General features: G+C 45.4%; 5 non-coding genes across 5 annotated transcripts; all 5 read right to left on the bottom strand.

The window, feature by feature from the left end:
* Window positions 1-3,947: 3,947 nt before the first annotated feature.
* On the bottom strand, window positions 3,948-4,038 carry trnal-caa (transfer RNA leucine (anticodon CAA)). The gene is given in 2 exon segments: window positions 3,948-3,992; window positions 4,001-4,038. It is a non-coding gene; the product is annotated as a tRNA-Leu (tRNA).
* A 1,348-nt stretch (window positions 4,039-5,386) lies between these two features.
* Window positions 5,387-5,469, bottom strand: trnal-cag (transfer RNA leucine (anticodon CAG)). Its single transcript has one exon. It is a non-coding gene; the product is annotated as a tRNA-Leu (tRNA).
* A 6,088-nt stretch (window positions 5,470-11,557) lies between these two features.
* trnal-cag (transfer RNA leucine (anticodon CAG)) lies at window positions 11,558-11,640 on the bottom strand. Its single transcript has one exon. It is a non-coding gene; the product is annotated as a tRNA-Leu (tRNA).
* A 5,732-nt stretch (window positions 11,641-17,372) lies between these two features.
* Window positions 17,373-17,455, bottom strand: trnal-cag (transfer RNA leucine (anticodon CAG)). The gene has a single exon. It is a non-coding gene; the product is annotated as a tRNA-Leu (tRNA).
* Window positions 17,456-18,782: 1,327 nt separating this feature from the next.
* Window positions 18,783-18,865, bottom strand: trnal-cag (transfer RNA leucine (anticodon CAG)). Its single transcript has one exon. It is a non-coding gene; the product is annotated as a tRNA-Leu (tRNA).
* Between the last annotated feature and the right edge of the window lie 3,850 nt (window positions 18,866-22,715).

Genomic DNA, 22,715 nt, shown 5'->3' with positions numbered 1-22,715 from the left:
CACGTCTCATGAAGTATGCCAGCACAGGGACATGGCCTGAGGGAAACAGGCCAGCACCAGGGCAGAAAAAGCGGTACAAGCTGTATCAAAGGGTATGTCTATGTTTGTTTATTAATCATTACTACAAATGCAAGATCTCTGTAGCCACACACACATCACACCATAACTGAATTCACAGTAGTGAAGTTGCAACCACAACACCTTCAAGGAGAGGATGGAGCACATCTGGTGTGTTCAGAAGAAACAGGTGAAGTGCATCCAAGACCCACCAGGTGTTGCTCTATACACCAAAACTGGAGAGCTGACCAAGGGAGGTGTGCAGCTGCCAGTGTCGAGGTGTGCCAGGGGATCCACTTCTTTGGAGTCTTTTCATCTCCACCTCTACCGCTTCATACCAGGTTTGTGCCTGTCAGACATGTTGATTGATTCAGTTTGGCATGTCATGTTCCATGTCAGTGTGCTTCCAGGGACCAGTGCCAACAGCCTGAATTTTCAGGCTTACCTGTTGGAATGGCTGCACAGGTGGAATCAGGACCGGTGCGTGGCTGCCCTGGCTACTGAGCCATCTGCTTTGTGCTGCTTTTCTAGTGAGCTGTTGCACTCTGACAACCGCAACTACCAACAGCTTTTTGCCGGAAAAGTGGCACCAGACTTCCTTCCACCTTCATGTTACACTGGTAAGAATAACATCAGTATTGGTGTTTGAGGCTGCACTCCAGGTGTAGGTGAGCACAACCCGCTGCATGTTAGGTGCAAGCAGTGCCCCAGCTCAGTGGCCTGATTGTTGTAGGTTGGTGGAGTCCATTTTTCTAAGACTCTGTGTTCTCTACAAAAGCCCTAAAAAGAAAGGCAAGGGAACAGTTTCAAGGTGGTCCATAATTTTAAGGGACTACCGCAAAATCAGGGACCTTGTCATCAGCAATGCCCGGGTGATGGAGGGAACTGAGATGCAGCTTGTGGAAGTAAATCAGAACACCCTCAGACAGTGGCACAACAGCAGGCAGAAGAGACAGGAGCTCTCTGTATTGCTGCAAGGCACTGCCTTAGCTCCTGTGATCCCGGTGTCAGAGGAGCCTCTTCAGGAGGTAAGATCACTCCTTGCAGAACCTGTCCCTGCACAGCAGGAACACCAGTACCGGCTACCGGAGAACACTGCCGGTCAGGCAAAGCAGAGGCAGACAAATCGGCCAATCCTGCCAAAAGGTACAGTGGAGAGGCAATTGTTTTTCCTGTACCCAGCAGCAGCCTCGGCCTCCACCTCAGCACCTGCTGTCCAGCACCAGGTTGTCTCACAGGCAGTACAACCTGTTGTTCTTTTTCAGTTTGTCCCGCCTGTGACATCAGGTACTACCCCAAAGAGGCCATATAAGAGGACTGTGCAAGCAAATACCCGCAAGAAATGTGGCCAGTTCCGTACAGCAGAGACTGGTCATAGTCAGTTTCGTGGGATGGTGTACTGCCCGCATTTTGAGCTACTCACAAAACAGCAGTGGTTAGAAGAGATGAGGAAGAAATTCCTCAAATGACGATATTCTATCCATAGTTATATTTGTGCATAGTTATATTTATACATCGTTATATTTGTACATAGTTATATTTGTGCATAATTATATTTATACATAGCTATGTTTGTACATAGTTATCTTTATATAGCGTTATATTTGTATATTTTCTTGTGTGAATGTTCTTCAGGTATCTTGCAGCTGACCTGCCCAAGGCAATACACCACTACCTCTGCTGTGGTAGTGGTGTAGCCACATGGGGCACAGAAAAAAGTGTGACCAACTGCATTGAGACCTAAACGTATCTTTGGTTCTCACACACTGATCGCCAACACTACTATCACTGTCTGACGGTAGAACAAAACAAAAGAGCTACCAACACGTTTCTAATGAGCAAAACTCAGCATCGAACGGTTCTTTTCAGAGCCATCGACCTTCTTCTATTGAGCAAAGTCTCCTTGCATACATCATCCAGCAGTGTTATCCATTCAATGAGGTCCTGTGAGCAGATGTCCAACCACAGTTGCTCCATCTCAGCTGCAGAACGCCTTTCCATCTGTCTTCAGTAAGCTTTTGTCTAGTTATGTGTTGTATTTATTGAAATTTTTGTCTATACTATGTAATAATTGATTTCTCATATGTTGCAGAGATCTTGTGATTCTGTCTGGACCATCTCCAGCTTCCACATCAGTGTGTCCAAGGGTCCGAGCATCACGCCGGACACATCTGTATATCAACAATAGTTCTTTTCAGAGCTGTACATATCTGTGTGTTTTATTGTCCTGTCAATTATACTTCATAACTGCAATAAATTATGGCGAGTCTATTGATTATGGGCAGTTTGTACTTGTATCTTTTAAATGATCTTTTCATCATCTAAGACAGTGATTCGGTATAGCGTGAAGTGTTCATCATATTTTTTCAACATGTTTATACACACATTTGAGCTAATACACTTGAATGCTTTCGGGTAGATAGAACATGTGCAGACAGGAGGTAGAGGACTGCATAACGACGACAACCAGGCTTGTATGTGAACTAAGATGGAGGTAAGGTCAGTGCATGAAGTAGGGGCCACTCCAATAGACACACACAACACAGAAGGATTCACACAGCAGTTTGTTTGATAATTGTGCAGCAGTCATGGAGACATCAGATAACACTCAGAATGTTTACTTACAAAAGTAATTTCACAAACATCAACACCTGAAAGGGCAACACGTGCCATGCAGAAAAAATGGCTATTTATTTTTTCAGTTAAAGTCAACATAGGAGGTGATTTAATATGGAGATGTAGCAGACTGAAGGCTGGCAATGGAAAGATCCATGATATCAGCCCGTTACATTTGGGCATTCCAGTCCTTCTGGTGAGAGGAAACAAAAAATACCACATTAAAAGTGTTGCATTAATCACATTCACATTTGTGCTCATAAAAAAAATAATTATAATGAGTATATTTTAGATAAATATATATTTATCAAGTTGTTAAAAATGGCAAAATCTCTGAATCCAGCATTTAAACCATACATCCACCGGTAAGCAGCTCTGCATCTCAGAGTACCCATCTTACCTGGCCAGCTTGAACGCAGCGCCTGAGACCACTCGGCCATCCTGACTGTCAGCTGTTAACTCCGCCCCCCTCCACCCTCTCTCAGCCATTGGGGCAGGGCCACTGAGTGATAGCATGTGAGATTAAGAGCCAATGTTTGTCTCAGTTTATAGGTCACAGTGATACCCTAATTTAATTCCACTGCTCTTGAATTCCACTTCCAGAAGGTAGGACTAACCCAGGTGACTCTGAGAATAACTGTGACTGGATATCATCGACTGAACAGCTGTATCTCAATTTTGTCATGTGACAGTAGTCATTTACAAAACCACAGGCCTCTGCTTTGATCAGATCACACGGCCATCCTGACTGTCTGTGACTGTGTGGTCTTGTGACCCCTCCCCCTCTTTGTGCCCGATAGGTTGCATGTGAGAGCAACAGCTAAGTTGACAAAAAAGTCATGGAAATGCTGGCTCATCGTAGCCCATCACAGTGACTGAGGACGCGGAACTAAAGTTGCGAATTCTGGCAGGATCTTTGAAGAATGGACTACTGCAGATTGGAGAGGGATTTGATTAAAAATGAGTGTTTTTATTGATGCCAATTCCATGTTTGTTAAAAGTTTCCCCTCTGTCACCCATGTTTCTCTATTGCTTCTTGACTGGCTGTGTTCCATCCTGGGGAGGGGAGTGGGTTGCTCCACCACAGTTTAAAAATATCCAGACAGGAACCCTTCAATTGCATGTAAGTATAATGCAGTGGAGTGTAATAGTTTGTTTGTGTGTGAACACAACTCAACATAAACTGTTTGTGTCACATAGTGTTGGATAGTGACTGGTATCATAGTCATTGCAGTGTTGTTTCGAATAGCAGTTAGTATTGAATTAAAATATACTGTCAGAAGTGGGATTCGAACCCACGCCTCCAGGGGAGACTGCGACCTGAACGCTTGAACGCAGCGCCTTAGACCGCTCGGCCATCCTGACTGTGTGGAGCAGTTAACTCCGCCCCCCTCCACCCGCTCTCATCCATTGGGGCAGGGCCACTGAGTTATAGCATGTGAGAGTAAGGGCGCTTTCTGTAGTAATTTTCCTGCAGCTCCCGGCTGCACACCTCAGTGTTCTGGAAGTTTGAGAAGTTGTTTTTGAACGAACCAGACCCAGTCAGAACCCGATCAGACCCTTTCCTGGCCGTTTTGATCATGAACTGTGCCGTCACATTGCTGATGACGCATTCACATGAACAAAGCCTCTTCCAATATTTGCTGCCCTCATGTGGGCAAAGTTAGAAGTGAAAAGGCAGAGTGAGGCTCGCCGTGGGGCGAGGCAGAGGTGTGAATAATCTCAACGGGGGGCGACTTGGATTGAGTCTCCCAAGACAGAACACCACAGTGAGAAAGCACCCAAAAGAGAGCTGCAGTGTTCTGCAGCTCTCCAGCAGGGATCAGGTCCGCGGCCAAAACTCAACTCGCTTGTGTTCACATCTTGGACTTCTGAGAGGAAAAAGGTTTGTCTCAAGACAGAACCCCTAGTGTGAAAGCACCCTAAAGTAAAAGCTAAAATGTCTCAGTTTATAACATCTATTTCGTGATAACATCAGATGGAGACAGGGTCACAGTGATACCCGAATTTAATTTCACTGCTCTTGAATTCCACTTCCAGAAGGTAGGACTAACCCAGGTGACTCTGAGAATAATTGTGACTGGATATCATCGACTGAACAGCTGTATCTCAATTTTGTCATGTGACAGTAGTCATTTACAAAACCACAGGCCTCTGCTTTGATCAGACCACACGGCCATCCTGACTGTCTGTGACTGTGTGGTCTTGTGACCCCTCCCCCTCTTTGTGCCTGATAGGTTGCATGTGAGAGCGACAGCTAAGTTGACAAAAATGTCATGGAAATGCTGGCTCATCGTAGCCCATCACAGTGACTGAGGACGTGGAACTAAAGTTGCGAATTCTGGCAGGATCTTTGAAGAATGGACTGCTGCAGATTGGAGAGGGATTTGATTAAAAATGAGTGTTTTTATTGATGCCAATTCCATGTTTGTTAAAAGTTTCCCCTCTGTCACCCATGTTTCTCTATTGCTTCTTGATTGGCTGCATTCCATCCTGGGGAGGGGAGTGGGTTGCTCCACCACAGGTTTAAAAATATCCAGACAGGAACCCTTCAATTGAATGTAGGGAAATGCAGTACAGTGTAATTGTTTGTTCATGTGTGCGAACACAACTCAACATAAACTGTTTGTGTCACATCGTGTTGGATAGTGACTGGTATCGTAGTCATTGCAGTGTTGTTTCGAATAGCAGTTAGTATTGAATTAAAACATACTGTCAGAAGTGGGATTCGAACCCACGCCTCCAGGGGAGACTGCGACCTGAACGCAGCGCCTTAGACCGCTCGGCCATCCTGACTGTGAGTGGCTGTTAACTCCGCCCCCCCCCCTCCACCCTCGCTCACCCATTGGGGCAGGGCCACTGAGGAAAAGCATGTGAGAGTCAGAGCTAATGTTTGTCTCAGTTTTAAATATCTATTTCGTTATAACATCAGATGGAGACAGGGTCAGAGTGATAAGCAAAGTTAATTTAACTGGTCTTTAAACCCACCAGCTGCAAAAGTCATTGCCATTGGCATCCTGTCGAGTTCTCCCTTGTTTGGTGAAGTGGTCTGGAGTTGTTGTTTTTCTTAAATCTGACTGTAAATAAGCAACAGCATCAGAGTGTTCTAGCAAAAGATGCCGTCAGAAGTGGGACTTGAACCCACAATTTAAGAAAGCAACCAAGACACTTCGCCATTGGTGAAGTGTTCAATCAGTGTCACGTTGCAGCAGACAGTGAGAGTACAGGTTGCAGTAATTTCATCTAAATACATTGTCTGAAGTGGGTTTCGACCCCACGCCTCCAGTTGAGAGCACAGCCTGAACGCTGAACCTTGGACCGCTCGGCCATCCTGACAGCTTCTACCTTGTTTGTGAAGTAGTAAGAGTAAGAGTATGGATGTGTTTTTCTTTCAAATACACAGGACACCAGGGTCAAGCATTTGGAGGAGCTGCTGTCTTTACTCGTGGGGCTCCATGGCAATGACCCTTGACTCTGGTGAGGTGTTGCTGTCCTACCAGTTGGTTGAGTAGGACGGCATGGTGGCTGATGAAGAGGAAGATGATGATCACCTCCTCCACATCCCAGTGGCAGTGGCCAGAGATACTTCAGCAGAGGATGAGCATACATATATATTTTTAACTTCATCTGTATCAGTCTCTGGGGTCAATGAAGGCTTCGCGTTGCCTTTTGTTGTATCAGTGTCACATAGCAACATATAATGAGAAAACATCATCTTAAGACATTGTCAGAAGTTGGATTTGAACCCATGCCTTGGACTGCTCAGCCATCCTGACACATTTTCCTTTGTTCAATGGTTTTATATATCACAGATTTGAGTGTTTCATCCAGAAACGCCATCAGAAATGGAAACACCTTACGAAGAGAAAGCAACCTGGACATGGTGCCTTTGATGTAGTGTTCAGTCAGTGTCACATAACAACAGACAATGAGAGTACAGGGTGCAGTAATTTCATATGAATACATTGTTAGAAGTCCTTTACAGAAGGCCTTTTTGCAGACAGATGCTGTCACACTGTTCCTACATCTGCGACCCTTTGTGATGAGGACAAAAACCAAAGATTTTACAGCGTATTCAGAAGCAAAACACAACCAAACCGCACAGAAGCGCACATTCAGAGCTGGACACGCACCGGGCACCTCTTCACTTCTGGAGAGACGTCACTCACTCGGCAACCCCTCCCACATGCAGCGGCCACACACATAGACGAACAGCGCACCTGCAGCAGACACTCTACATTCACTCCTACAAAAGACTATTTTAAGGCTTGGAACGTATTATTTCTTTTTCCATCAATTGTAATGGGAAAAAGTGATTCAGATTTCGAACAAATCGCTTCTTGAATGGCCATCTGGAATGGATTGTGGTCGAGAACCGAGGTACCACTGCAGTTGTGGCACATCGTGTTGGATAGTGACTGGTATCATAGTCACTGCAGTGTTGTTTCGAATAGCTGTTGGTGTTGAATTAAAACATACTGTCAGAAGTTTAATTCGAACCCACGCCTCCAGGGGAGACTAACGCCAGCTGGCAAAGGATCGTGCGGGTAAATGTTGAAGTAATGTTGGAGTGTTGGCCAATAGGGGTTCTCCCTTTTCAACGTCACACTCCAGTCGCACGCCAACACTTGTAGTAACTCATCTGACATGTCCTTGATTTTATTATTTTAATCGACGCATCTATATTCCTCCTGTTTTACTTAGCAACTGCAATGGTCAAGTTTATTTGGATGTACTACTGCCGTGTGAAGCCAGGTGTTGATTAACATCTGGTTTGTTTGCATTCTTGATGATAATAAAGCATCACAGAGCACGGATAAAATAAGCCAGTATAGACTGTATGATGTTTCAAATGATCCCATATGGTGTATAATAATAACATGAGCCGAAATATTCTCAATGGAAATCAGGTGAATTCATTACGCAGAATGCCATTAATATAAGTCTGACACTCGTTTTGTGATGTAACCAGTCACATTTTAATATCTCCCAATACAGGCCACGACATCCAAGACGCACAAGGCGATGCCTGAGTCTGTCTGGATGGCACGCCTCATGAAGTCTGCCAGCACAGGGACATGGCCTGAGGGAAACAGGCCAGCACCAGGGCTGAAAAAGTGGCACGAGCTGTATCAAAGGGTATGTCTATGTTTGTTTATTAATCATTACTACAAATGCAAAATCTCTGTAGCCACACACACATCACACCATAACTGAATTCACAGTGAAGTCGCAACCTCAACACCTTCAAGGAGAGGATGGAGCACATCTGGTGTGTTCAGAAGAAACAGGTGAAGTGCATCCAAGACCCACCAGGTGTTGCTCTGTACACCAAAACTGGGGAGCTGACCAAGGGAGGTGTGCAGCTGCCAGTGTTGAAGTGTGCCAGAGGATCCACTTCTTTGGAGTCTTTTCATCTCTACCTCAACCGCTTCATACCAGGTTTGTCAGACATGTCGATTGATTCAGTTTGATATGTCATGTTCCATGTCAGCGTGCTTCCAATTCCAATGTGAATTATGAGGCTTTACCTGTTAGAAGGGCAGCACAGGTGGAATCAGGACCGGCGCGTGGCTGCCCTGGCGACTGAGCCATCTGCTTTGTGCTGCTACTCTGGTGAGCTGTTGCACTCTGACAACCGCAACTACCAACAGCTTTTTGCCGGAAAAGTGGCACCAGACTTCCTTCCACCTTCATGTTACACTGGTAAGAATAACATCAGTATTGGTGTTTGAGGCTGCACTCCAGGTGTAGGTGAGCACAACCCGCTGCATGTTAGGCGCAAGCAGTGCCCCAGCTCAGTGGCCTGATTGTTGTAGGTTGGTGGAGTCCATTTTTCTAAGACTCTGTGTTCTCTACAAAAGCCCTAAAAAGAAAGGCAAGGGAACAGTTTCAAGGTGGTCCATAATTTTAAGGGACTACCGCAAAATCAGCGAGCTTGTCATCAGCAATGCCCAGGTGATGGAGGGAACTGAGATGCAGCTTGTGGAAGTAAATCAGAACACCCTCAGACAGTGGCACAACAGCAGGCAGAAGAGACAGGAGCTCTCTGTATTGCTGCAAGGCACTGCCTTAGCTCCTGTGATCCTGGTGTCAGAGGAGCCTCTTCGGGAGGTAAGGTCACTCCCTGCTTAACCTGTCCCTGCACAGCAGGAACACCAGTACCGGCAATCAGAGAACACTGCCGGTCAGGCAAAGCACAGGCAGACAAATCGCCCAATCCTGCCAAAAGGTACAGTGGAGAGGCAGTTGTTTTTCCTGTCCCCAGCAGCAGCCTCGGCCTCCACCTCAGCACCTGCTGTCCAGCACCAGGTTGTCTCACAGGCAGTACAACCTGTTGTTCTTTTTCAGTTTGTCCCACCTGTGACATCAGGTACTACCCCAAAGAGGCCATGTAAGAGGACTGTGCAAGCAAATACCCGCAAGAAATGTGGCCAGTTCCGTACAGCAGAGACTGGTCATAGTCAGTTTCGTGGGACGGTGTACTGCCCGCATTTTGAGCCACTCGCAAAACAGCAGTGGTTAGAAGAGATGAGGAAGAAATTCCTCAAATGAAGATCTTCTATCCATAGTTATATTTGTGCATAGTTATATTTGTGCATAATTATATTTATACATAGCTATGTTTGTACATAGTTATCTTTATATAGTGTTATATTTGTATATTTTCTTGTGTGAATGTTCTACAAGTGTTCACTAACAACTGTCCCACATTTTTCAGGTATCTTGCAGCTGACCTGCCCAAGGCAATACAACAACCTACAACCTCTACTGTGGTAGTGGTGTAGCCACAAGGGGCACAGAAAAAAAGTGTGACCAACTGCATTGAGACCCAAACGTATCTTTGGTTCTCACACACTGATCGCCAACACTACTATCACTGTCTGATGGTAGAACAAAACAAAAGAGCTACCAACACGTTTCTAATGAGCAAAACTCAGCATCGCAACGGTTCTTTTCAGAGCCATCGACCTTCTTCTATTGAGCAAAGTCTCCTTGCATACATCATCCAGCAGTGTTATGGTCCTGTGAGCAGATGTCCTACCACAGTTGCTCCATCTCTGCTGCAGAACGCCTTTCCATCAGTCTTCAGTAAGCTTTTGTCTAGTTACATGTTGTATTTATTGAAATGTTTGTCTATACTATGTAGTAATTGATTTCTCATATGTTGCAGAGATCTTGTGATTCTGTCTGGACCATCTCCAGCTTCCACATCAGTGTGTCCAAGGGTCCGACCATCACTGCAGGACACATCTGTACATCACAATGGCTCTTTTCAGAGCTGTACATATCTGTGTGTTTTATCGTCCTATCAATTATACTTCATAACTGCAATAAATTATGGTGAGTCTATTGATTATGGGCAGTTTGTACTTGTATCTTTTAAATGATCTTTTCATCATCTAAGACAGTGATTCGGTATAGCGTGAAGTGTTCATCATATTTTTTCAACATGTTTATACACACATTTGAGCTAATACACTTGAATGCTTTCGGGGAGATACAACATGTGCAGACAGGAGGTAGAGGACTGCATAACTATGACAACCAGGATTGTATGTGAACTAAGATGGAGGTAAGGTCAGTGCATGAAGTAGGGGCCACTCCAATAGAGACACACAACACAGAAGGATTCACACAGCAGTTTGTTTGATCATTGTGCAGAGGTCATGGTCAACACTCAGAATGTTTACTTACAAAAGTAATTTCTCAAACATAATCAAGACCTGAAATGGCAACACATGCCATGCAGAAAAAATGACTATTTATTTTTTCAGTTAAAGTCAACATAGGAGGTGATTTAACATGGAGATGTGGCAGATTGAATGCTGGCAATGAAAAGATCCATGATATCAGCCCGTTACATTGGGCATTCCAGTCCTTCTGGTGAGAGGAAACAAAAAATACCACATTAAAAGTGTTGCATTAATCACATTCACATTTGTGCTCATTAAAAAAATAATTATAATGAGTATATTTTGGATAAATATACATTTATCAAGTTGTTAAAAATGGCAAAATCTCTGAATCCAGCATTTAAACCATACATCCACCGGTAAGCAACTCTGCATCTCAGAGTACCCATCTTACCTGGCCAGCTTGAACGCAGCGCCTGAGACCACTCGGCCATCCTGACTGTCAGCTGTTGACTCCGCCCCCCTCCACCCTCTCTCACCCATTGGGGCAGGGCCACTGAGTTATAGCATGTGAGAGTAAGAGCTAATGTTTGTCTCAGTTTATAGGTCACAGTGATACCCTAATTTAATTCCACTGCTCTTGAATTCCACTTCCAGAAGGTAGGACTAACCCAGGTGACTCTGAGAATAACTGTGACTGGATATCATCGACTGAACAGCTGTATCTCAATTTTGTCATGTGACAGTAGTCATTTACAAAACCACAGGCCTCTGCTTTGATCAGATCACACAGCCATCCTGACTGTCTGTGACTGTGTGGTCTTGTGACCCCTCCCCCTCTTTGTGCCCGATAGGTTGCATGTGAGAGCAACAGCTAAGTTGACAAAAAAGTCATGGAAATGCTGGCTCATCGTAGCCCATCACAGTGACTGAGGACGCGGAACTAAAGTTGCGAATTCTGGCAGGATCTTTGAATAATGGACTGCTGCAGATTGGAGAGGGATTTGATTAAAAATGAGTGTTTTTATTGATGCCAATTCCATGTTTGTTAAAAGTTTCCTCTCTGTCACCCATGTTTCTCTATTGCTTCTTGACTGGCTGTGTTCCATCCTGGGGAGGGGAGTGGGTTGCTCCACCACAGTTTAAAAATATCCAGACAGGAACCCTTCAATTGAATGTAGGTATAATGCAGTACAGTGTAATGGTTTGTTCAGTAGTATAGCAGTTAGTATTGAATTAAAACATACTGTCAGAAGTGGGATTCAAACCCACGCCTCCAGGGGAGACTGCGACCTGAACGCAGCGCCTTAGACCGCTCGGCCATCCTGACTGTGAGTGGCTATTAGCTCTGCCCCCCTCCACCCTCGCTCACCCATTGGGGCAGGGCCACTCAGTAATAGCATGTGAGAGTCAGAGCTAATGTTTGTCTCAGTTTATAACATCTATTTCGTTATAACATCAGATGGAGACAGGGTCAGAGTGATAAGCAAAGTTAATTTAACTGGTCTTGAACCCACCAGCTGCAAAACTGCCATTGCCACCATGTCGAGCTCTCCCTTGTTGATTTACTGATTTACGTACAAAGTAAATCGAGTCAGGGCGATTGACGGCGATCAGCGGCTCCCAACATGGCAGCGACGCTACTGGAGTGGCTGACACTTCCCAACTTTAGCTACATCTGCCGATTCCCGCTTCTCAAGACGACACAACTTGTCTACAGCGGTAGTTCAGTCGCAGTAGTTCATTTTTTTCACTACAGTACTGGCAGCCAGTCGCGGTGCATTGACCAATCAGAGACGTGTGCCTCCTCTCTGATAGAAGCACCATGTCTACGGTAATAGTGTTGCTACAGTGTCATGAGAAGCAGGTGTTGACACTGTTGCTGTTGACAATACATCCATATGAAAAGATTGTTTGAAGTGGGATTTGAAGCCACACCTCCAGGAGAGACTGCAACCTGAGCACTCTGTCATCCTGACATGTTTACCCTTACTGAGTGAAGGAGTATGACAGTTCTTTCTTTGTTTTCTATTATCGTGACCTGAAGTCAGCAAAAGCATGACACTGTTTTACCAGAAGATGCTGTCAGAAGCCAACCCGAAAGTCGAGACGAGAAAGCAACTTGGACATGATGCCTTTGGTGAAAATAAGAAACTGGTTGCAGTATTTTGAAATATATTGTCAGAAGTGGGATTCCAACCCACACCTCCAAGATAAACTGCAACCTTAACGCAGCACTTTGCACTGCTCAACCATCTTGACATGCTCCGTGTCAGAGAATGATTTTTTTTCTTTTTAAATCACAAAAGCGTGATTTTTTTTTTGCTTACTGTAGGATGCACCACTGATGCCCATCAGCTGTACCCACTCTTCATGTCACGCCTCTCATGTGCGTCTTTGAATGGGATGAAGCCCTTATATTACGCAGTTGGTCTCATCTAAACTTGTAGTTGTGCATGGTATTGTAGTCATAGCAATTGGTGTTCCATCGAAATGTGTCATAAGTGTTACAGGTGTTTGGAGACCTCTCTCTTGCGCACTGGTGCGCTGTGGTCCCCACCACTCAAGGTCCAGTTACAGTATTTCTGACGTGGGGTCTGGATGCTGTAGTGCTGCCCTGTTTCGCACTCTGCTGTAGTGATGGTCATTAACTCTCGTTCAGTAAAAAGAACGAATCTTTTTTTGAGTCTTACAGTTCTTTGTTTCGCCACCGAGTGGTGACACGCAATACTGTGATTGAATTGTAATTGCAGTTGGATTTAAACGTCAATTTAATTGACTTCACCAACATATTACAAATAAAACAAAGTGTCAAACATGGCATGATGTTAAACAGTTTTGACCAAATTTTGCAATTTCTCTGTTTGCAGACATACTGCATGCAATTTACTGCTTGAATGAAGAAGTGGTTGGACGTCATTGCATGGTATAAATGTCCAACCTCAGAGCTTCTGATGCCTTCATTAGTTAGAAGTAAAATGTCAGCAAATATCACCACTGAGGGAAGAATGCAGGCACTCTCATCAGATAAATGTTAGAAGATAAATAAAATAACAGAGGAAGATTTTAAAAACTGTTTATTTTTTTCAAAACATAATAAGAATAAATGACTCTCTCCAGCACCTGGAACTGGTTCTGCAGCATCCTCCTTGACACCCCACAGGAACAGGGTCTGAGAGACAAGAATGTTAGTGGTCACACACACACTGCACCAACATGGTTTTAGCATAGAAAGAAGTACCTGCAATGGGATTATACACCCTGCATTGCCCACATGTATTTTTGTGTGAGGTCTGGCGGGGCGAATGGTTGAAAGGGGGAAGAGAGAGAGAGAGATGGGGCAACAGGGAAAATAACAAAAGCCTCAGCACCATAAGTGTTCCTCCCACAGCCATGTTGTGAACCCATGTGGCAGATGACAGTGAATGACCAAGCAGCCTACATTCGCTTCGCATCCCGTTTTAACTTAAATAAAAAACTGTAAATGACAACCCGAGGGATGTGCCCAATTTAATGCACGCACTACCGTATTTTCCGGACTATAGAGCACAACAGAATATTAGACGCACCCACGAAATCTAAGAAGGAAAATGGATCTTTATCAATTTGCACTGTTTTCGCCCGCGTGTCCGCAGCTCCGCAGAGACGATCTACTGGAGGGTGATAAAGATATCTATCTCTGCGGAGCTGCGGGCGAAAACAGCACAAATTGAGCGCTTTGAAGTTAAACACCTGTGATGTCATCGATTTGATGTGATGAGCCTCAATATTTTTGCCAGCATGACGCTCTTTAGACTGTAAAAACTAGGGATGCCCCGAGAGACAGGGAGTAGTTGACGTCACGTATTTGTCCACGATCCCACAACGCAGCACGAGCGAGCTGCTAGTCCGACTTAACGATCTTATTTTGGAGCCCTTATCAGATGACAGCGACGACACCCCGAGGAAATCATACATGATGAGCAGTCAAAGAAAGAGGAGCGACATATGGAGTCATTTTATTGAAACTTCGGCCACTGAAGCAAAATGCAAGGTCTGCAAAAAGAACCTCTCAACCAAAAGTGGGAATACTTCGAATTTAACTTGACACTTAAAAAACTCATATCCTACTGAGCTGCTAGAAAGGCCAGGAGAAATGATGATGGTGCAACTGGAGCTATTACCACAGCCACCACTTCCTCTCCGGCATCTGGATCAGCTTCTGTATCCTCCTTAGCACCATCCATATCCTCCCAACAGTCAGTCAAACCAAGAGCCCAGCAGCAAACTACCATGAGCACTTTTACGACAAGGCCCATGAGTTCTTCAAGGCAAAGTCAGTTGGATATGGCTCTAGTCAAAATGGTTGCAATAGACTTCCAACCATTTTCACTTGTGGATGACAAGGGCTTCAGGGAATCCACGCATCTTCTTGACCCATTGTACAGCATTCCCAGCAGAAAAACTTTGTCCAACACTTTAATGCCTTGGCTGTACAACAAACTAAAGTCAGACATAAGGGACAAAATAAAGGGTGTCACAGTTGTTTGTCTCACAACAGACCACTGGACTTTCAGCTGAACACCTACGTCCTGGACTGTTTTGTTCTGACAGAGAGACACACTGGTGCACACCTAGCTGATGAGCTGAGCCGTGTAACAATGGAATGGGATCTGAGAGACAAGATAGTTGGTTGTGTCACAGACTGTGCCAGCAACATTGTTTCAGCTCGAAAGGACCACCTGCCCTGGGATCATATACCTTGGACCAAGGACTGCTGTCGAAGGTCAAGGCAACTGTTGAAATCTTTCACAGAACCACAGTTGCTTCAGACAAATTCAAAGCAGCACAACAGCAGATGGGTGAAGAGCAACTGCGTCTGAAGCAGGATGTGGCCACAAGGTGGAATTCAACATTTTACATGTTGCAGCGGTTTATTGAAGTGAAAAACCCTCTCATCTCCACTCTGGCACTCATTAATGCCTCTCTGCCAACACTGACACCAGATGAGTGGAAAATGGCCACAGAGATTGTCACCATTCTTCAACCATATGAAGAACATAACATAAGCTGTTGCACCACAACAGTTCACGGATGTGTTAACATGCTCAATATTGATAAATCTTATTCCTCATACTTCTTTGGCAGGTTTGTGACTGGTTCGAAAGTCATTTTGATGAGCATTGGTCTTTGCAGAATTGCTGCAGAGCATCAAAGAAATCCATCAAACTTTGCACCTGTAAAGAGTCTGGTCGACTCCCTGATGTCAGAAATGACCCGACGATTTGGCAGAGTGGAGTCCATCGACAAGCTTCATGATGCAACTCTCCTGGATCCCAGGTTCAAAAAGCAAGTTTTTGTCAACCAGCAGAAGGCAGAGGACACGGCGAAGAGGGTCATAGTAGCTGCAGCAGCGATGACTCCCACTGACAGTGATGCAGAGACAGAGATGGCATCAGGTGCTGCAGTCAGCACAAGTGCAATGTTTTGGAAGGACATTGATGGGAGAATGAAAAGCAGGAGGCCTGGAACAACATCAACCACATCAGACCTCACAATGGAGATGAGGGGTTACTTGACAGAGAAACACCTACCTCGCATGCTGGACCAACTGTCATGGTCAAAGAGATGTTCCCCAGTTTATAAACGGCTTTCTATGGTGATGAAGGCCAGGTTGCACAATCGTATCTATCTACATATCAAGATAGATACGATTGTTACTCCATATATATATATATATATATATATATATATATATATATATATATATATATATATATATATATACTAACTAACTTTGTGTTCCACGCGCCACAATTGTTGGAGAAGTAATTGTTCGCAGTTCGCAGTACTTTGAACGGGATATCGAACTGAACGAAAGAACTAATCGTTCGCAGTTCGCAGTCCTTTGAAGGGGAAGTAGAACTGAACGAAACTCTACATTGGAAACGGTAGGGAAAGAGAGAAGCAAACAATACACCTGTTACCTGGAACATCTTCTTGATCATGATCCATGCACTCATATTTAGGAACTATTAATCCAACAACAAAGCAGAGGAATCCAGCACTTCTGTTGGAGCTACAGCAGATGATTAAGTGTTGTTTATAAGTCACGACAAGACGTCCAGTTGCGCCTTTCAAAATAAACTAAAAGGAGGAAACCGTATCTGTGCATGGGCAAAAGTGAACTTCTCACTCCGTCAGATGACTCGTAGTTCTCAGTTCATTTTGAAGAGTCGTTCAAATGAACGAATCGTTCAAAGAACGACCCATCATTACTCCGCTGGTGCCCCAGGCATCTGTTTGCAAGCAGTTAACGTAATGCGCATCTCCTTTGACGGCCGCTAAACCTGTTTGGGCAGCGAATCCGGTCAGACGTCCGTCACGGCGGCCATGGTTCGCACCCAATGGTTCTAATGGTTAGACCACGATGACCTGTTAGGTAGCCTCGAGTCTTGGGTGGAACCCCGGCTGGCGCGACTCTACGTTTTCCTTTATTCCTCCGATCTGTTACACCTGGGCTTCTGCCACAGAGAGATGGTATGAGGGGAATGGGATCTCCTGCACTAAGTCACATCCGGTGGACGGCAGGGTGCTCCCTTCGCCAAATGTTGCCGGCATGCAATGCCCTCTGACCTCTGGGGATTTCCAGATTCCCTCCTATAGTGGATGGGGCAGCGAGTTGATTCTTTTTACTCACTGGTTCAACAGAGGTTTACCAATAGCGAAGCCCGGTCAGAGGGCATTGCACGCTTCATAGAATGGATGTTGCGTTCTGTAACCCCGCTTTTTCATTTCAACTTCACAGCAGCACAGCTGGAACCTATCCTGTAATCCAACCTCACTGATTTCAACACCTTGGTTCCAGACAGTGTTGCCAGATGGTTATTTCACATCCACCGGTAAAGAGCTTTCTCTCGTGCATTTGTTCCATGTTTGATAACTTTTAGATTGTGCGTGTCTTATCTTGGCTTGACTTTGATTCTGTTTAAGGTTTTTCCCCGATCCTGTGTGTTTTTCTCGCACCGTCCTTGTTTCCTGTGTGGTGTTTCGAATAGCAGTTGGTGTTGAATTAAAACATACTGTCAGAAGTGGGATTCGAACCCACGCCTCCAGGGGAGACTGCGACCTGAACGCAGCGCCTTAGACCGCTCGGCCATCCTGACCATGTGGGGCTTTTAACTCCGCCCCCCTCCACCTGCTCTCACCCATTGGGGCAGGGCCACTGAGTTATAGCATGTGAGAGTAAGGGCGCTTTTTGCAGTAATTTTCCTGCAGCTCCCAGCTGCACACCTCAGTGTTCTGGGAGTTTGAGAAGTTGTTTTTGAACGAACCAGACCCAGTCAGAACCTGATCAGACCCTTTACTGGCCATTTTGATCATGAACTGTGCCGTCGCATTGGTAATGACGCATTCACATGAACAAAGCTTCTTCCAGTATTTGCTGCCCTCATGTGGGGAAAGTTAGAAGTGAAAAGGTGGAGCGAGGCTCGCAGCGGGGCGAGCCAGAGGTGTGAAGAATCTCAATGGGGGGCGACTTGGATTCAGGCTCCCGGGACAGAACACCGCAGTGAGAAAGCACCCAAAAGAGAGCTGCAGTGTTCTGCAGCTCTCCAGCAGGGATCAGGTCCGCGGCCAAAACTCAACTCGCTTGTGTTCACGTCTCGGACTTCTGAGATGAAAAAGCTTTGTCTCGAGACATAACCCCTAGAGTAGTGAATGCACCCTAAAGTAAAAGCTAAAATGTCTCAGTTTATAACATCTATTTCGTGATAACAGCAGATGGAGACAGGATCACAGTGATACCCTAATTTAATTTCACTGCTCTTGAATTCCACTTCCAGAAGGTAGGACTAACCCAGGTGACTCTGAGAATAATTGTGACTGGATATCATCGACTGAACAGCTGTATCTCAATTTTGTCATGCAACAGCAGTCATTTACAAAACCACAGGCCTCTGCTTTGATCAGACCACACAGCCATCCTGACTGTCTGTGACTCTGTGGTCCTGTGACCCCTCCCCCTCTTTGTGCCCGATAGGTTGCATGTGAGAGCGACAGCTAAGTTGACAAAAAAGTCATGGAAATGCTGGCTCATCGTACCCCATCACAGTGACTGAGGACGCGGAACTAAAGTTGCGAATTCTGGCAGGATCTTTGAAGAATGGACTGCTGCAGATTGGAGAGGGCTTTGATTAAAAATGAGTCTTTTTATTGATGCCAATTCCATGTTTGTTAAAAGTTTCCCCTCTGTCACCCATGTTTCTCTATTGCTTCTTGACTGGCTGTGTTCCATCCTGGGGAGGTGAGTGGGTTGCTCCACCACAGGTTTATAAATATCCAGACAGGAACCCTTCAATTGAATGTAGGGAAATGCAGTACAGTGTAATTGTTTGTTCATGTGTGCGAACACAACACAACATAAACTAGTTGTGGCATCATAGTCATTGTAGTGTTGTTTCGAATAGCAATTGGTGTTGAATTAAAATACGTTGTCAGAAGTGGGATTCGAACCCACGCCTCCAGGGGAGACTGCGACCTGAACGCAGCGCCTTAGACCGCTCGGCCATCCTGACTGTGAGCTCCTACTAACTCCGCCCCCCTCCACCCTCTCTCACCCATTGGGGCAGGGCCGCTGAGTTATAGCATGTGAGAGTCAGAGCTAATGTTTGTCTCAGTTTATAACTCAGTTTATATTTCGTTATAACATCAGATGGAGACAGGGTCAGAGTGATAAGCAAAGTTAATTTAACTGGTCTTTAAACCCACCAGCTGCAAAAGTCATTGCCATTGGCATCCTGTCGAGTTCTCCCTTGTTTGGTGAAGTGGTCTGGAGTTGTTGTTTTTCTTAAATCTGACTGTAAATAAGCAACAGCATCAGAGTGTTTTAGCAAAAGATGCCGTCAGAAGTGGGACTTGAACCCACAATTTAAGAAAGCAACCAAGACACTTCGCCATTGGTGAAGTGTTCAATCGGTGTCACGTTGCAGCAGACAGTGAGAGTACAGGTTGCAGTAATTTCATATGAATACATTGTTAGAAGTCCCTTACAGAAGGCCTTTTTGCAGAGAGATGCTGTCACACTGTTCCTACATATGCGACCTTTTGTGATGAGGACAAAAACCAAAGATTTTCCAGAGTATTTAGCCACTATGTCATGATCTAGGGACCACCCCGCACAGCCGCCGCCTGGTCTTGCAAGCTTTCGCCAATTGGTGCTGCATCCGCCTGGCTGTGCCAGAAGGCACCCATTGTCAGAAGTGGGATTTGAACCCACACCTGCAGGAAAGAGTGCAAACAGAGCATTGGACCACTCAGCCATCCTGAAGTGCTTTCCCATCTTTGTGAAGGAGTATAAATGTTATCGCTATCAGAAGTGGGATTCAAACCCACAACTTAAAGGTACATTCAAAATGCCAGCTACTTCTGCAAGCGACACAATTGATTTACGTACAAAGTAAATCGAGTCAGGGCGATTGACGGCGATCAGCGGCTCCCAACATGGCAGCGACGCTACTGGAGTGGCTGACACTTCCCAACTTTAGCTACATCTGCCGATTCCGGCTTCTCAAGACGACACAACTTGTCTACGGCAACAGTCGCAGTAGTTCAATTTTTTAACTACAGTACTGGCAGCCAGTCGCGGTGCATTGACCAATCAGAGACGTGTGCCTCCTCTCTGATAGAAGCACCATGTCTACGGTAATAGTGTTGCTACAGTGTCATGAGAAGCAGGTGTTGACACTGTTGCTGTTGACAATACATCCATATGAAAAGATTGTTTGAAGTGGGATTTGAAGAGACTGCAACCTGAGCACTCTGTCATCCTGACATGTTTACCCTTACTTAGTGAAGGAGTATGACAGTTCTTTCTTTGTTTTCTATTATCGTGACCTGAAGTCAGCAAAAGCATGACACTGTTTTACCAGAAGATGCTGTCAGAAGCCAACCAGAAAGTCTAAAAGAGCCTGGACATGATGCCTTTGGTGAAGTGTCAATCAGTGTCAAATAAGAACTGGTTGCAGTATTTTGAAATATATTGTCAGAAGTGGGATTCCAACCCACACCTCCAAGATAAACTGCAACCTTAATGCAGCGCCTTGCACTGCTCAACCATCTTGACATGCTCTGTGTAAGAGAATGATTTTTTTCTTTTTAAATCACAAAAGCATGTTTTTTTTTTTCAAAATATTCTGTCAGAAGTAAGATTTGAACCCAAGCCTCCTTGCACCGTGTCTTCGCTTATGGCGTTCACTGTCATGAGAAGCAGGTGTTTACGCTGTTTGCAATGTATCCAGTGGATGGCCGGACCTTGTGGTAAGGCTGGATATCTGGCACTTGATGATGTGGCTTGCTGTAGGATGCACCACTGATGCCCATCAGCTGTACCCACTCTTCATGTCACGCCTCTCAGCGTGCGTCTTTGAATGGGATGAAGCCCTTATATTTTGTTCATATGAACACAACAACAAAGTTGGTCTCATCTAAACTTGTAGTTGTGCATGGTATTGTAGTCATAGCAATTGGTGTTCCATCGAAATGTGTCAGAAGTGAGATTCGAACCCAAGCCTCCAGGAGAGACTATGACCTGAACACCTGCTGCTGAAATGTTGAATGAATTTTTGATTGTTGGCCAACTATGTTTCTCCCTTATCAACATCCTCTGCCAATTGCTGTCCTTGCTCCCCAGTGCCAAAATCTGAACAATCCGAATCAAGGAAGTTTGACCAGGCGTAAGCAGAGGATGGAGCAGTTGGTGTGTCATCAAAACACGTCAGAAGAGGGATTCGAACCCACGCCTCCGTGTAGAGTGCCTATGGATGTTATTCATTCCTTCATGCGCCTGCACTGTTGCCTTAACTGATTTCATCTCACATGATGACACAAGCTGGCTGATACGGTACCAGCGCACGCGAACCAACCATCCCCACACCGGAGGTTTATACTGGTAAGCTGGGCTTCAGCAGAAATTTTCTCGTTTCTAGTTTTTGCTTTTACTTTGGCATTTCCGGTTTTGTTTGTTTCCACTTCCTGATTTCATTTCACCTTCACAGCAGCACAGCTGGAACCTATCCTGTCATCAAGCCTCACTGATTTCAACACCTTGGTTCCAGACAGTGTAGCCAGATGGTTACTTTGCGTCCACTGGTAGGTTTCTCTCGCGCATTTGTTCCAGCGTGTTTGATAACTTTTAGAATGTGTGTGTCTTATCTTGGCTTTTATTCTGTTACAGGTCTTTGGAGACCTCTTTCTTGCGCACTGGTGCGCTGTGGTCCTCACCACTCAAGATCCGGTTACAGTATTTCTGACGTGGGGTCTGGATGCTGTAGTGCTGCCCTGTTTCGCCCTCCGCTGGTGCCCCAGGTATCTGTTTGCAAGCAGTTAACGTAACGCGCATCTCCTTTGACGGCCGCTAAACCTGTTTGGGCAGCGAGTCCGCTCAGACGTCTGTCAGGGCGGCCATGGTTCGCACCCAATGGTTCTAATGGTTAGACCACGAGGAGTGGTCTTTCTGTAAAGATGACCTGTTAGGTAGCCTCGAGTCTTGGGTGGAACACCGGCTGGCGCGACTCTACGTTTTCCTTTATTCCTCCCATCTGTTACACCTGGGCGTCAGCCACAGAGAGATGGTATGAGGGTAATGGGACCTCCTGCACTAAGTCACATCCGGTGGAAGGCAGGGTGCTCCCTTTGCCAAATGTTGCCTGTGCTTCTAGCTCAGACCACGACGTAAGAAAGAAAAGTTCCACCTCCTGGTCATGACATTTTGAAGGTAGCATAGAGCCTCGGGCACAGCCCCAGTTGACTTGGTTCTATGCCTACCTTACTCCTCCCTTTTCTGCTACACTCATACTATGGTCACACGGAAAGAAGGGAGCGAGAAGTGGTGAAAACTCAATCCTGGCTCACAAGAGTGACAGATGGGGGTAGATTCATCGCCGGTTTTAACCTGTTTTACCAATGGTGAACGCCTCCAGGGGAGACTGCGACCTGAACGCAGCGCCTTAGACCGCTCGGCCATCCTGACTGTTAGCTGTTAACTCCGCCCCCCTCCACCCTCTCTCACCCATTGAGGCAGGGCCACTGAGTTATAGCATGTGACAGCAAGAGCAAAAATGTGTTTCCACAGCTCTTGAACCCACCAGCTGCAAAAATCATTGCCATTGCCACCCTGTCGAGCTCTCCCTTGTTTGGTGAAGTAGTCTGAAGTTTTTTTTTTTTTATTGTTGAAAATAAGAAACAGCATGAGTGTTTTTGCAAAAGATGTCGTCAGAAGTGCGACTTGAAACCACAATTTAAGAAAGCAATCAAGACACTTCGTCATTGGTGAAGTGCTAAATCAGTACCACGTTGCAGCAGTGAGTGTAAATGTTGCAGTAATTTCATCTAAAAACATTGTTAGAAGACGGATTCGAAGCCACACCT

This window comes from Synchiropus splendidus, chromosome 9, assembly GCF_027744825.2.
Source record: "Synchiropus splendidus isolate RoL2022-P1 chromosome 9, RoL_Sspl_1.0, whole genome shotgun sequence".
Lineage (NCBI taxonomy): Eukaryota > Metazoa > Chordata > Actinopteri > Syngnathiformes > Callionymidae > Synchiropus > Synchiropus splendidus.
This window is presented reverse-complemented; position numbering and strand designations above follow the sequence as displayed.